We start from the raw sequence: 12,029 nt of genomic DNA, 5'->3' as shown, positions 1-12,029 counted from the left end.
GGAGAGAAAATACATGCTGGCATAAATAGTCCCTGACTGTGCCATTTGGATCACATTTTTTTGGTTCCACATTTAATGAAAGGTGTGAAAGAGGCCACAGCGCCATTACTGTACACAATGTGACTCATTGAGAGAAAGCGTTAGTTGGAGCAGTTAATCACTCGACATAAATAGCCCTAAGAGTAACAATTTACCTGTCGAGTTCTACATGTAAAGTCAATCACTACTGAACATACTGCCTGTACTGTAGTCGAAAGCTATTTAGCGGGGATGTTGCGCTGTATGAGGGTGATAGGAGTAATCAAGGAGGGGAGGGGGCTTCTCCATAGGAAGTTCCTGCAAACAGAGTGCACCCACTTTTTAAACCCCATTTGTCTTGTTAATGCTCCCCTCTGATTACCTGATTGCACTGGATGACTGTGGAGAAATCTGATTGCGTAAAATTATATAGAGCAAACTTTTGATTGGGGAGGGATCTGGCGAGCTTGCTGCCACCATTGACAGGCTTTGTGAAATTTGGCCTCGCTGATTTGAAATCAGCTAAGTGTCACGTCCCGTAATTGTAATCAGAACTTAATTTTTTATCCTTGTTCTCTTTCACAGCACAACTTTTCTCACGCAAACTTTTACAGCTTGAACAATACTGCAGCTATGTGCTACATACAATAACCAAAAATACACTCAACCCTTTTCAAAGTGACTTTGCTTCGACGTGGGTCAATGACAGTGGGTACTCATTATGTTCAGTGTGTGCATAGCTCCATCTTAGCACATAATGAATTCATTAGCTTCCCCTCCGCTGTTTAAACATATAGCTCTGACCATATATACTGTAGATGTTCCACTCTCACTTCATTTTGAAGCATTAATCAGACCCTGAAGCTCTTCTTGGCCCGTCTATCATCTGGATCAAAGCTGTTTAAATGTCAGAAAAATGATTGCTCAATAAAAAAGATACCATCTTTATTCATAGCCAGCAGTTAAATCATATCTTTGAATGGAAGTTTGTAAATAAATGTATTCAAAACTTCAAAAATGAAGTCAACACGCTGAAAATTATGTCTTTGGGGGATTAATTAATGTTATCAGTCTTCAATCATAGACTTACTTACAACAAATTTTAGTCAAGACATGTTCATTCATTCACCCACAAACCGAGAAAAAAAAAGAAACATTCATTCACTGTGAGCGGTTGGTTGTCGGCAAACTTAATATTTCCCTTGATTAGATTATAAATTGAAGGTAAATTAAAGGTAGGTTGATTTTTTTTTTTTTTTCAGATGTTAACGCTGGTGACATTTCAGTGATTGGAACACAATCATAAGCGTTCGGAAATCCATACTTCACAACACTGCATACTCCTCATTAATTAACTTCCTATTGATCGCTGACCTTGCCACTTCAACTTATTTCCATTTCACACTTCAGCTTACGATTCAGTCAATTTGTGTTCCGGTAACATACGGCGCATGAGTATGAGGAAGTGGTGAGGGCAAGTGGAAGTGAATTTAATGTCATTATGTTCAGAATAATGTAAGTTGAGCCGGTCCTATCTCCCATTCAGAGACTGTGAATTCTTGTTCTCATTAAAACTGTTGCTAATAATGGATTTTTCAAAAATTTAAAGTGCAGGCTTTAGACTTAAGCTCAAGGACCGACCCAGCAGCAGGCTCGAGAGGCTGGAGGACACTGTCTGTGTGTCTCACTCATGATCAGATCTCGATTTTAGAGCTAAAATATTGAGTCCTATTAAAGCAGAAATACTATTTACTATTTCTGCCAATATATCCCCATGAAGCAGTGGTTCCCAACTAGTGGGTTGTGGTCCAAAAGTGGGTCGCGGGTACATTCTGAATGGACCACAAGTGTCAAGGTTGTAAAAAACATTCTTCATTTTTAAGCAGCTGCATTTTCTAAGTGTTGTTCCTGCTGTAGACTGAGTGACTAACAGACAGCTACTTAAAAGGGACAACAAACTAGCTCAATGACATGGCCAAACACAAGTATGATGCTGAATGTGTTAAACTGTGTGGACCTTGAACTAATGACTAAGGAGAAAACTGGACCTCGTGGTCGGACCAGTTGGGAACCATTGCCCTAAATCCTACACACTGGCCCTTTAAAGTAATTGGAAAAGACAAATCAATAAGATGCTTTTATAGATTTTAAAGCAAATCTCAAAACGAGGGCAGCTTGTGGATGTTTTGCAGAAATTCCTGGGATGCCAAAAAGGTGATAAAGCTCTCAAACTACGGATACTGTGGCAGCATGTGCAATTTCCTGTATTTAGGCTGGAGTTAGCTTGGGCTTACACAAAGTCGCAGCCTCAGAGCCTTTAATCTGGATTTGTTCACACCTTAAAGTCAAACATCTTTGTCGAGTCAACTGCAGCATAGTGGGAGGCATTCTGCAGGAGCAAAACAACACAGCTTATTCTGTCCAGCGTTCTTTTTCAGGTGTTGATAATATGTTAGTTAAGAGTGTACTGACAGTCGTACTACACGGAGGCAACACCGTTATAAACTCAACAACTCTTCAACATTTTGGACCATCTCCATGCTGCATTCTTTTTTGGCTCCTGAGCCTCCAGCCACCTGCACAACTTGTAATAAAACTGTCACAAATGAATGAAAGTTGGGAGGAGGAGGAGGAGGAGGAGAGAGGAGGGGGGCGAGGGGGTTAACACAGATGTCCAAATAAAGTGTGAATGATTCATTTTGCCAAGATTAGTGGCATTCTCCGGCAGAAACTTTCCCATGGCAAAGGAGCCAGGCTGCTTTCATTACTGCCCCGCGGATTGTCATCATAAATTGATTTTCTCTCTGAGAGACAAATTAAATTGCATATGAAATACAACAGAAAGAACAAGAAAGTGTCTGTTTCTCCATTTTCTTCCACAGCTCCCGTTCCCTCCCTTCTCTTTGTTGTCCCCTTTTTGTCAATTTCCCATGTCTCTCACATCTAAGTGATCCAGAGTGTTCAAACTTAAATTAAGATCTCTGGCAAGATAAACAGTTAAAACCAGTTCCCATAGTTACGGCTCACACAGCGTGGTGATTGCATTATAATCCGACAGCAATCAACTCTAAATGAAACAGGGATGATAAGGGTGCTATTTTCTGTGTGTGTGAGCGTGTGTGTGCATGCGTGCTTGAATGTAGCTTATTTCTTTCCTTTGTTCGACTTAGATTTTTATTACCTTCCAATCAGGTCAGCTCTGAAGCAGAGGCTTTTTGGACAAACATGGCCATGATGTGGGCAGAATGAGATTAAGACACTGAAGCCAGGCCTCTGTGAAGGGCCTTCTGCTGCTGTGGAAGATTCAGTGTCTCCTGATAACGTGGAAAATGCTTCAGTTTACACAATGTATGAACATGAGTTTGCCTTCTATTTACTTAAAATAATAAAACTATATCCACGTGATAGTCGTCTGGACCTGCTAACATTACTGCTTCACAAAAACATGATTACCAGATGTCCAAAAATACTCAGTCGATGTAACGTGCCTCTATTAAATCTCATCAGGAACTAATTTTAAAAATGGATTTGACCTTCATTAAAAGATTTTATCACAATGATCCTGTGTGGTTGATCCTTTGTAGCAACATTTAATTTAAAAGAAAATATGACTCCAGCTGTTTGTAACAGTTTTAAGGTCACGTTCCAGCTCAGTCGCCAGAAAAAAATGTTGGCATTGTATGTTTCTGCAAACCATGACTACGTTATATTTGTAGGTTGCATACGTATCACATTGACGTTTCTAAAGCGACGCAGTATACGAGCTGACTTGGGGATGGTGGACGGCGTGAGATTTAGACAAAATGGCTACCAAGCTACAGACCTCTGTTCGAGACCAACAAACAATAAACCTAGTTGCTTGAAACAGCCCTTTCTGTTGCTGTGTTTCCAGCTGTGTTTTAGTCACCAATCGTGGGTGATTTTTAGTGACCCACTGCCGTTTTTCCAACAGGGATAGTCCCATGAAAAGCAGTTGTTTTTTACCCACACATCTCTACATTTCCACTAGGGACTGTGCCACCAAAAGTTGGTAGTTTTGAAATGTAAAGTTTCAACATACCTGCTACATAATAATTTACAAATGAAACACAGCATTTATTCTGGCGATTGGGTTTCGATGAAACAATTAAATATGCTGAGTTCATGAGCCTGGGGCTTACTGGGATTTTACAACTTCTAAAAGTTGTTATAGTGTTCGACTTTGTTGTGACGATCCTAAGGTAAACAGTGAAATACGCGGTTAAAGCTATGCCTTGTTGGATGATGCTGCATTTCACTGAGCCAGAATTCACTTTTTGACAGACGACTCTGTGTTATTTTGCCGAGGCCCTCTGCGTTGGTACCGCTGCTTCATCAGTGGAGCTGCCTCATTTAAATATGTGAAGGGGCTGCTTTTTTTCACACATGGCTCGAGTCTGTCTGAACATCCAACCCAATCAACAGAGAAAATGTTGGCAATGTATGTTTCTGCAGACCATGGGTATTTTATATTTGTACATTATTATGTAGAGGACACTTTAAAACCTTTGTTTCTTTACATTTTAACAACACTGTGGTCAAAGTGTGGTTAGGATAAGGCACAAAAACCTCTCGATTATGGTAAGGAAAAGGTAACGTTTCATGTTAAACGACCTGGTTTTGGGGGCACAATCCATGCTGGAAAAGCAGTAATGTCTCGGTTAAAAACAACCGCTTTTCCCCTCTGGAAAAAACAGTAACCTCCCTGAAAAAACACCCATGTTTGGGGACGAAAAAGCTGCTGGAAATACTGTTATGACTCTAAAACACAACCAGTTTTGTTGATTGTTGATTCTGAACAGTGGTCTGCAGCTTAGCCTTGTGATGCCATCCATCATCCCCTGCTCGTCAGAATGAAAACGTCAGCTCATATATTTCATCACTTTAGAAACGTTGATATGATACGTTTGAAACATTCAAATGTAATAACTGAAAAATATCTGTGGTTTGCAGAAACGTACAATGCCAACAATTTCTTCTGACGACTGGGCTGATCACCGGTACCTGCAGTACCATGACCCCACTGACACAGCCCCTTTTTTTATAACGTAGGGCTGTTTTCAATCTGAGCGACCAGTAATGAGGCCCCAGTTGTCCTGGAACTGTGCAAGCATGAATGCAAACAAAATTTGAAGTCAAATTGGGTATTAAAGTTACACTGTGCCACCTGGTCCGCATAACCCAACTTCAGCTGCATCACTCCACCCACCTTGGTGTAAACATGCATGTATGAAGCCATTAAAATACCAAACAAGTGCATAAAAATAGCCGACGACCCGACAAAGGTTGTCTTTCGACCTTGTTGGTTTCGCACCAGTCCGAAAATTACAAGTCCTCCAAACTAAATCAGTGATTAACTGACCAAAGTGGAGGTTTGGTTAGGTTTAGGGCAAAGAAGGTGAATCGTGTGCAGAATAAAAGAGACTCTGCTCGTTTGTTCAGGCAGAAACTCTGCTTGGTTAAATATTAGGGAAAGATTGTGTTTGGGGTTAAAATAAGTACTTTGTCACCATCATAATTTGCAGAGCTACAAAACGTCTTTGTCAGGTAAACACAGGTTCTTCTTTAGGCATTTGAACAAACAACCAGTGCTGTCATTTTTCTGAAAAATATGGGGCCCATAATCTCAGTGCTCACAAACGAAGATTTCTCAACAGGCATCTCAAATATTTTCCAAAAAGTGTTTAAGAAAATAGGAGAATTACTCTGCCGAAGTGTTCTGAAATGTTCACGCATGCAGGACAGACAGAAGCCATTTACAGCAAGTTAATAATTTTAAAATTATAGTGTGGTAAGAATAGGTGCAACAGTTTGACTCGAATTTGTTCTTGGTCCGTAATCTTCACAAATCCTGAAGCTCAACCGACTCCTGAACCACCACGCAGTGCTGCTCTCCATCGTCTCTTTCTCACGGCTTGACACTAAACAGAGAGGCTTTCCTGTTCATTCTTCCACGTCTGAGACTCGGTGTCTCTGTGGGAAGAATGCTGCTCATCTGAGATGTCTGCAGGTTGTCAGAGCCAGAGGGAGAGGAGCGAGGGTAAGGCGAACCCCGAGGCAGCCCCAAGACAAACAAGAGAGGCATCTGTGAGTGGAAGCCATCATCAGTCATCCTAAAGAAATTATCCCCTCCGCCGTGTGCCACTGATCAACACGGAGCTGCGTGCTCAGACCGCGGCCTCCTCACGAAAAGACAAAACCCTCTTTCATTACGGGCTTGTTTTAATCCACAGTAAAGGGAGCAGATATCACTGCTTCGTACCACTTCTTTCATTTCAAGTTTAAGATGAATCAATAAAGATGGACCACAGAGATTTGGCGCTGAGCCTCATTGAAAGAAAAAGGAGCAAATTTGGAGAAGGCAAAGTTGAAGAGGTGCCATTTCTGAACAACCAAATCGCCAGAATAAATGTTGGCATTGTACATTTCTGCAAACTACAGATACCCTACATTTGCACATTATCATGTAGCAGATCAGCCCGTTCTCATTCCCAGGACGTCAAATACCGCCATTTTGTCACGCCCCTCAGCGAGTCATATCAATGCCATAGCCCCGATCATTTTTTATTTTAATTGAATGCCACCAGTAAAAAACTCTTGCTGCGTCTTTTTATTGTTGTTACTGACCTTCCCATGTCATCAGTCCACTCTTATTATTTCTATTTATGTATTTCACAGTAATCAGTATCTAGTTCCTAACATGGACATAGAGGGTACTTGGTTGAGAGGCTGTCAGCAAACAGTTAGTTGGGCACAAGGACACGGGGATCTGTGTGGGTACATGAGACCCTAAAAAAGAGGGTGGGTCATGGGGAGTACCACCAGTTGGTCCAGGAGCTTCACCTCCATGATGGATGTTTCCAGGCATATTTTAGGATGACTCAGTCAGTTTGACAACCTGCTGTCTATCGTCGGGCCTAGCATGGCAAAAATGAATACTAACTTTAGGGAGTCAGTTGGTCCTGCTGAGTGACTGAGCACCACCAGTTTCTCCTCCATTTTTTACAAAGTGTAATCTTGTCATGACCACCACAGAAGTTCAGCCAGGAGTTCAGCCAGGAAAAACTTAAGACAAGCCACTGCTGCTTAGGTTTTTTTTGTCAAAGCCACATGGAGCCACTACAGAGCCTTATGTGGCTCCAGAGCCTCAGGTTGCCTATAGTGAAGGTCAAAAATGAACGAATGACTCTTTTAAGTGTCCAATATGTACCAGGTCAACCTGTCGGACGCCTGAGTGCTCATGAATATCCCTCCTCCCACTCACAGTTACTGTAGGGAACCGCTCACACTGCCTGTGAGTGAACGAGATTGGATTGAATCGGACCCCAGCTCAGACAGCCAAGCAGCTACTCTCATTGAACAAGACCGAGTGAGCCGTTCTCTCAAGGTGGGACGTATTATTATTATTAAGAACGACAAATCGATGCAGTCTAATCATATTTCTGTAACATCTCTTGGGCTTACAAGCATGCATTAAGTAAAATATAGATAGCTTAGCTAACTAAGATGTAAACTACAACGTAAAACTATCATTTCTGTTGCTTGGAATACCCGACGAAAAAAATTATATTCCATAAATAGCATCAGAGCAGTCGGCTTGCCACTTAAACGACCTGCTAGATGTCATGTTGTCTCGGGACAAGAGCAACTGGAGTCGGAGGAAGACACAAAGAAACCAAGAGCGTAATTCACTGCATTTTGTTGTGTTTTTCTGCAAGCTGCGGACGCTGATACAATCCTGGGCTGTAGGTGGAAGAACTAGAAGCCACAGATGTAGAGGAGGGTGGTGGTCCTGAGGAGCCAGCTGCAATAACAGAGTTCAACTGGTTGTTGTATTGGTTTGTAACAGAGGTGTTGTCTTGTCTTTGTTCTAAAATCGGCACAGTAGTGTGTATGTAAACGAACGAGGACTGTTTTGGGTCAGGGCCTCTGCCAGCCAAGGCCAATGGCCGTTCATGTGCTCCTCGGACGGTCGTTCTTCCGAGTTCAGTGTGTCAATGAGGGTTAAGTTGTAATGTGAGACAGAGTGTCACAGAGAAACTGACACCATATGTTGAGTCAAAACTCAAAAGGTTTGACACATTTACATGAACTCGAAGGAACCGGAGCTGTAGAAAGAATCGGACTAGTGATGACCACCCCTGGTTTAGGTGGTCTTGACTCCAACACTGAGAACATCATCATCGCCCACACTGTGTATTACATTGTTCAGCAGTGACTGTATGCACAGTATGCAGCACCGAGCGTGTCGCTGTAAATAAAAAGGGAAAGAGCAGTCATTCAGTAAAGTGGGGTTAGAGCCAAATGAAATATGCTCCCAATTATGGCAATGGGTGTAAGGAGCTAATAAAGTGAATGTCCCTACAAGACACTGAACCCTAATGGATCCCAACTAATTTGCTTTGACTGATGAATTTCCCTCTCCAGTTGTGTGGGGTTGAATAATTATGAAATTTATCACAAGACATTGGGACTCATTAAGGATTCACGACATTTCATTAAAGCAATGTTGTTAGAGGCAGCACATGGTGTTCTGTTTGTGTTTGTACGTGTGCGCATGCAGAGAGTCGGAGATAGTGTGTAGAAGTAATTATCCGACGATTAAAGCACTTAAAGGAAGGGCTGTTTTTGCCTCTCTGTCATTTAGTTTCTGAATTCCATCATTCTACATCTCTCTTTCTTTCTTTTTTTCTCTCCATTGCTGAGATGTTTTCTGGCTCTGTTGTGCACATTCATTACTGTCAAGGGCTTCTGGTGTGTTTGAAAATGTGCACCCTGATCCATCAAAAACCTACAAAATCCATTACATTTATATGAAAATGTCACGACAGACTAGATGGGTTCATTATATAGCTTCATGGGAGGAGTTGGCTTCTGGAGCCCAAATCCTGCACAGACAGGAGCTTAAAGCACAGTTAATTTGGGGGAACAAAAGTCCCTTCTTGTTTAGAATGGTATCAAATGAGAAAAGCTTTGTACATTTTAAGATAAAGCCTAAAGCTGTGAAAGTGACAAACCATCTAAAAATGCCATCAAATATAGAGGAAACAAACAGATATAGACATCAGTCCTCTGACGATCACTCCATATGAGGTTTACAACCACCAGTGAAGAGTAAAACTGCCTGTTTGACGTGCACTTTTTACACTTTTACTTCATTTTTGACCCAAATCTTGTCGGATGTTTCTCCACTGATACTCACATCGTCCGCAGAGTGAAGCCATTCATACCGTTTTCTAAGGATGCACACAGAAACCTTTCACACTGATTCTTGGTCAAACATCTCTCTGTAGGCTTCTGATGGATGCGGGAAATGCGGAAAATTAAACCAGTTCCAAAAATTTTAAAGGGACAGTGTGTAATATTTGGCATGGTTTATTGTCAAATCTGAATCTGAATATTCTACCCATTTATATGTTTATATAAGTGTATAATCGCTATAAAATAAAATTTGTTTGGTTTTCGTAGCCTTATAATTATGCTTTTATATATATAGTATGCAGCAACCCATTTTACACACTGGCCCTTTAATGACAGATGAAAGTTTCAAACTTGACACAACATGAAGTTGTATTTATTTTTAGATGTGTGACAATGTCAGATGAAAGAAACTTACTTAGCGTGCAAAGGACTTTGGTCCTCACTCTGGACTCTGGGACAAACAGAGGACCTCTGCCGGAGGATCTCCAACTGCGCAAAGGTTCATAAGGGACTAACAGGTCTGAAATGAAATCTGGAGCCATGAAGAGCCTCCAGAGTAACCAACAAGATTTTAAAGTCAATTCTAAAACAAACAGGGAGTCGGTGTCAGAAGGCTAAAATTGGTGTAATGTGATCATACCTCTTGGTTTTGGTTAAAAGTCGAGCAGCTGAGTTCTGTACAATCTGTAGTCTAGGGCTGCCTCCGACTAAGACTTTTGCTAGTCGAACAATAGTCGTCATTTAAGACCATTAGTCAACTAGTCACCCACATGTTTACTATATTAATTTAATTATTAAATGATATATTTTGGTGGTTTGAGTTGAAGGTGTGAGAAAGAATAGTATCAGTAACATTGTTAACACTGTGCTACATTACAGAGAAATACAAAACCGTACTAATGAACCTTCATTAATATAGGCCTATATTTTATCTACAAGTGCACGTCACACACTGAGCGAGCCGCCTGTTAATGACGCTGTGGGCTAATGGGCATGTAGCTACTTCCATGTTTCAGATGATACGTCATGTTTGTAGTCGACCAATGAAGATGAGTTTACATATCACCTTGGGTTCGTCCTTCACCTTCTCAAAATGATCCCACACTTTGGATTTCCTGCCCGACATGTTATTAACTAGCCTGTGGAATAACCGCAGGTACCAGCCCTGGAAATTAACCTGACTCCTGTCTGACTGCTGAGCGTGGCCACTTCCTGTGTCTGTCCTTTCAAATTAAATTCCCACATGGTCCAGTCACATAGATATGGATTTCTTTTGACAAGGTGCAGCTCCTAACAGAGTTTCACATTTGTTTTTTTGTTTATTTTTTCTGTGACTAAGCCACCAATGAAATCTTGCCATCTGATGACCTTTCTGGTCGACTGACTGCAGCCCTACTGTAGTCGTTGTAAGGTTTTTTGATTAAGACAGGAATGAAGGCTGCTGCAATAATCAAGGCATGAAGAGATAAAAGCATGTACAACAGTTTCTGCATTCCTAAAAGTTAGAATAGATCTTATTTTAGCAATGTTTCTGAGGTGATAAGAACATGGTTGGACAAGCAAGCAATCAATCCGAACTAACCCTTTAAAACACCAAAGTCACACAATGAAACAAACTGCTGATTGACCCTGTTACATATGTCTGAAATACAGGGAACCATGAGCTGCTCTAGATTCAAACACCACTTTATCTGCTGATCTTCAGACCACTGTATTAGTCCAGACACACTGTTTCAGAGTTGTGGCTGCCCACAGCTTGAGAAATCATCAGCACAGGCTGTAAAGAAAACCTCTGCCATACAAGACGTATGTATCAAGTTGTTGATTTCTATTTCCTTAAGCTCACTTGTTCTCTGTTTAATTACGAACGATAAATGAACAAGATCAATACCACCGAATAAAAGAAGTGAGGCATATTTTTAGAGGGGAATATTGAGCAAAAAGACTTCTGGCTGCTTCACTGTTTCGTGACCCAAGTCGAGCTGGAGCCACATGGGAAAGTGGAAGGAGAACAGAGAACATACCACAAGAGAAAGCAACACAGCCATGAAGTCAGATTGAAGGGTTTGATTACACTAATTTAGTCATTCTGAATGTGCTTATTTTCATGCCATTTCAACTACACATCACATCACGCTGCAGTGTATTGATCTGCCAACAGATGCAACAGAAATTTTCTTTTTTATTTATTTTGTTTTCAGAAACAGACTTTCATATGAAAACTGTCACAGCTGATTGATGCCTTTGTCCAAATGTTGCAGAATGATTTGAAGAAATAGTTTGACATTTTGGGAAATTTGCTCATATGTTTTTTTGCCAAGTTACTAAGGCTGCTTTCAGACCTAGAGTTGTCTTGCTTTGGTCTGAATCAGGGACTGTGTTTGTTACAAAGTTGTATAATTGCCTAGAGTTGGTTTGTGTTCTCACAGCAGCATTTACAAACAGACCAGATAAAATGCTTTGCTTGAGGAAGCTGCTCTTGATTGGTCAGAATTCCAGAAAAATCCAGGAAGTAAATAAAACATTGAAGAAGAGTACACTTGCAAGATAAATGTGACACTTTCTAATGTCACAATGGAGGGACAACTACACAGGTTGATTTTAGCACTGCTCATCGGGAACTGCCCATTGGTTCGACTGCCCATTGGTTCGACATCCCATTGTTCCGACCATATTAAACTCATTGTTCCGAAGTCCGTTCCGAAATCATCATGATGCCCTGTGGTTAAGGTCTGGTTAGGTTTAGGCACAAAAACCACTTGGTTAGGGTCAGGAAAAGATCATGGTGTGGG

Source organism: Epinephelus moara, chromosome 10 (genome assembly GCF_006386435.1).
Source record: "Epinephelus moara isolate mb chromosome 10, YSFRI_EMoa_1.0, whole genome shotgun sequence".
NCBI classification, from domain to species: Eukaryota; Metazoa; Chordata; class Actinopteri; order Perciformes; family Serranidae; genus Epinephelus; species Epinephelus moara.
Note: the sequence above shows the minus strand (reverse complement) of the source record.